This window comes from Pituophis catenifer, unplaced genomic scaffold, assembly GCF_029215685.1.
Source record: "Pituophis catenifer annectens isolate HBS135680 unplaced genomic scaffold, rPitCat1.0.hap2 SCAF_14, whole genome shotgun sequence".
In the NCBI taxonomy this organism is placed as follows: domain Eukaryota; kingdom Metazoa; phylum Chordata; class Lepidosauria; order Squamata; family Colubridae; genus Pituophis; species Pituophis catenifer.
The window spans coordinates 6,685,103-6,688,342 of NW_027256894.1; the positions used below are offsets into that span (position 1 = coordinate 6,685,103).

Genomic DNA, 3,240 nt, shown 5'->3' on the forward strand with positions numbered 1-3,240 from the left:
GCTTTGAGGGAATTATTTATTTAGCAGAGTGATGGCATTCGGGAAAAAACTGTCCTTGTGTCTAGTTGTTCTGTGTGCAGTGCTCTATAGCGTTGTTTTGAGGGCAGGAGTTGAAACAGTTTATGTCCAGGATGCAAGGAGTCTGTAAATATTTCCTGAACTAATATGTAGATTGGATCGCTTCGTTTTTTTAAAAATTGTGACACATGGAAAACATCTCTTACAAACTTGTTCTTGTGCAATTGGACGAAAGAACATTTGCTTTCGCTTATTTTTCCCAAGGGGGAAGAGCCTTTTGATGAAATTCGCATGGATGGATGATAGTGTTCTTCTCCCACTTATCATAAAGTTGGAAGAGTTCTTTCAAGGCATTATATTCAGTCATGCCTGCTCAGTGCAGGAATCTGGTTGAAATCAGGGGGCGTATTTAATGGCAACATGCCTCAAGGTATTATGGGTTTTCATTGCATAATTGTCTCTCCTGTGTCCCTTCCCACTCTTTCGTTCAAAACACCTCTAGAGGAAACTCTTCCAAAAGAGCTTGTTCCCCCCCCCTCTAATAATGGCACTACTAATACTCACTAAATGAAATTCTGCCCTTGAAGAAATACCTGGAGGCTTCCTTGAGCAACTGTCAAAAATGGTCCATCTAATTTTTCAGCCCACAAACTCTGGGTGGATTTCCAAAGGCCATTTGTTCCCCAGTTCTAGCTTGAAGACGAGAATAGAAGCATAGAATTAAGCCTGACTTGTTGGCTCAGTGGCTAAGACGCTGAGCTTGCCGATCAGAAAGGTCGGGAGTTCGGCGGTTCGAATCCCTAGTACAGGTCTCCTGCGTGACCAGGGGGTTGGACTAGATGACCTCCAAGGTCCCTTCCAACTCTGTTACTGTTACATTTGGGGGGGAGGGAAGAATGTATTGATGCAGCACACCACACAGATGGCAATGGTGCACTGCCTCCACTACTGAAAGTAACCAGCAACCACATTTTCTGGGGGTGGGTGGGCCCTGGTCTGTGATAATGTCAAACAGGTCCTGAGAAACAAGCAGTAGCTGCATAACAATGAAGTATGAGTCAGGCTGCTTCAAGCCAATCCAGAAGACGGACGACACCTTGGCAACCTGGGGACGATACTTTCTTCAGCAGATGGACTTCCAGAGGGATGAGGGTGCCATTCATATATGGTGGAACTGCAAGATTTGGTCCTTGGGAACATGTTTAACAGCCACCAGGAGGGACTCACAGAGCCGCATCCCCGCATAGACGGTGCCAAACCCACCACTCCCGATCAGTGCTCCCAGGCAGTAGTGCATCTCCAAGGCCACCTTCCCTAAGCATCCAGGCTCCTCTTGCACGGCGTCCAGGACCAGCATCTCTTCAGGATCCTGGCAGTGGCAGGTGGGTCCCTGAGCCACAAGCATGGCCTGCCAAAGCAGTGGGACCTAAAAAAGAATAAGAGAGTGGGGACTTCTGGACTTGGGCCAGGGAGTCTCACCATTCTCAGAAGTTTTGTGAAACACCTTTGGTAGGAGAAGCTCTCCAGATCAGCTTCTCCTGGATCTAGGTACTGTATGATAGCATCCTACATATTTGTGCGAGGTGGAATTTCAGCATGACGGGTACATTCTCTGTAACAGTCTATAAATCCTTGTCCACCTGATTATCTTCTGTTTAGGAACCATTTAATCTTAGTATTCAAAGCAGTCTGCCAGAGGAGAGATAGGTTGGGTGGTTGAGCAAAACGGGCTGTCCATGTTTTGAGGAGGTTGGGTGTTCATTTTATTCCCTGTCCACTCTAACGTACGAGAGCTCAGCTTTTTCAGATAGAATAATAGAATAACAGAGTTGGAAGGGACCTTGCAGGTCATCTAGTCCAACCCCCTGCTCAACCAGGAGTCCCTATGCCATTTCTGATAGATGGCAGTCCAGGCTTTTCTTAAAAGCTTCCAGTGATAAAGCTCCCACAACTTCCTAAGGCAACTTCTGTTCCATGGGTTGATTGTCCTCACTGTCAGAAAATTTCTCCTTATTTCCAGTTTGAATCTCTCCTTGATCAGTTTCCATCCATTATTCCTTGTCTGGCCTTCAGATGCCTTGGAAAATAGCTTGACCCCCTCCTCTCTGTGGCAGCCCCCATTTTGTTATCTTAATTGCTGAAATCGTCCCAAACTGGATCTTTTTCTACTAAAGGTAGCAATTCTGGACATCTTACCTTCCTACCAGCTAATTATTATGCTTAGAACATGATTATAAAAGAACAATGGGACAAATCACTGATATAGTTTAATTTCCACTCATTTGGAGTGTTTTGTGAATTAGGTAGTTCTTTAATTCAGATTTTATGGCAAATGGTTAGTTACACTTCTAAGGTTTCTTGTGTTAATGCTGGCAAGGTAATGATCCTGCCTTCTCTTCACCTTGACTTCATATTCAAATTGATTCTAAGTATTTGCTTTAGAAATTGTTTTTCTCAAAGTTGAAATTGGCAGGGCATTGTGTCTTTCTTTTTCCTATTTTTCCTATTTCTGATCCCCCCCCCTATTTTTTCTGGAGCAGGGAACTTGCTTATAGTCAGATTAAGTTTACCGGTGCTGAATGCATCCAAATTATTTCATTTCCAATAGAAAATAAATAAGAAATCAGAGTTGTAGGCAACTCAATTTTGTGAATTTCCAAGGGTTCCCTCCGACCAAAAAAAGAAAGAAAGAAAGAAAAACCCTACTTGGATTCCTTACCCTAACTTTTAAGGATAAATGAGTAAATAGATCAGTTGCTCTCTTTGCCCATATATTTTTTTTAATTATGTGAAATTACTTTAAAGATCAGCAAAGCTTTCCATTCATGGGGATATGATTGAATATGGTTTGCAGAATCGGTGAAAAGCTTAAGTCACAGAGATCTTGAAATCTTACTTCCTCCTTTTATCCAATGAAACAAGCTGACATAACCAAAAGAATAAAAAAAAGAGAGAGCTTGATCAGATCCCATATCATTAATGCCACTAAATTGCCTTTCTGTTCATTTTGAAATATGAATGTGTTTTCTCTATGAGTAGCTTCGACGGTCCATTAGCTGTCTTTTAGAGCTTCCCCCCCCCCCACTTTTTTTTTCTTTTTAAAAATCAAATTCTCATAATTTTCTACTATATTTCTTGTTGCCACTGTGCATGCTTCTGGTTTACTGCCTGCTTTGAGGACTTGAAAGACCAGATATAAATTCTGATAATAAATAATATATA

The 3,240-nt window shown here is 42.2% G+C and overlaps 1 pseudogene; it reads right to left on the reverse strand.

The window, feature by feature from the left end:
• Positions 1-853: 853 nt before the first annotated feature.
• On the reverse strand, positions 854-1,423 carry LOC139324133 (serine/threonine-protein kinase pim-1 pseudogene; annotated as a pseudogene).
• Positions 1,424-3,240: the final 1,817 nt, after the last annotated feature.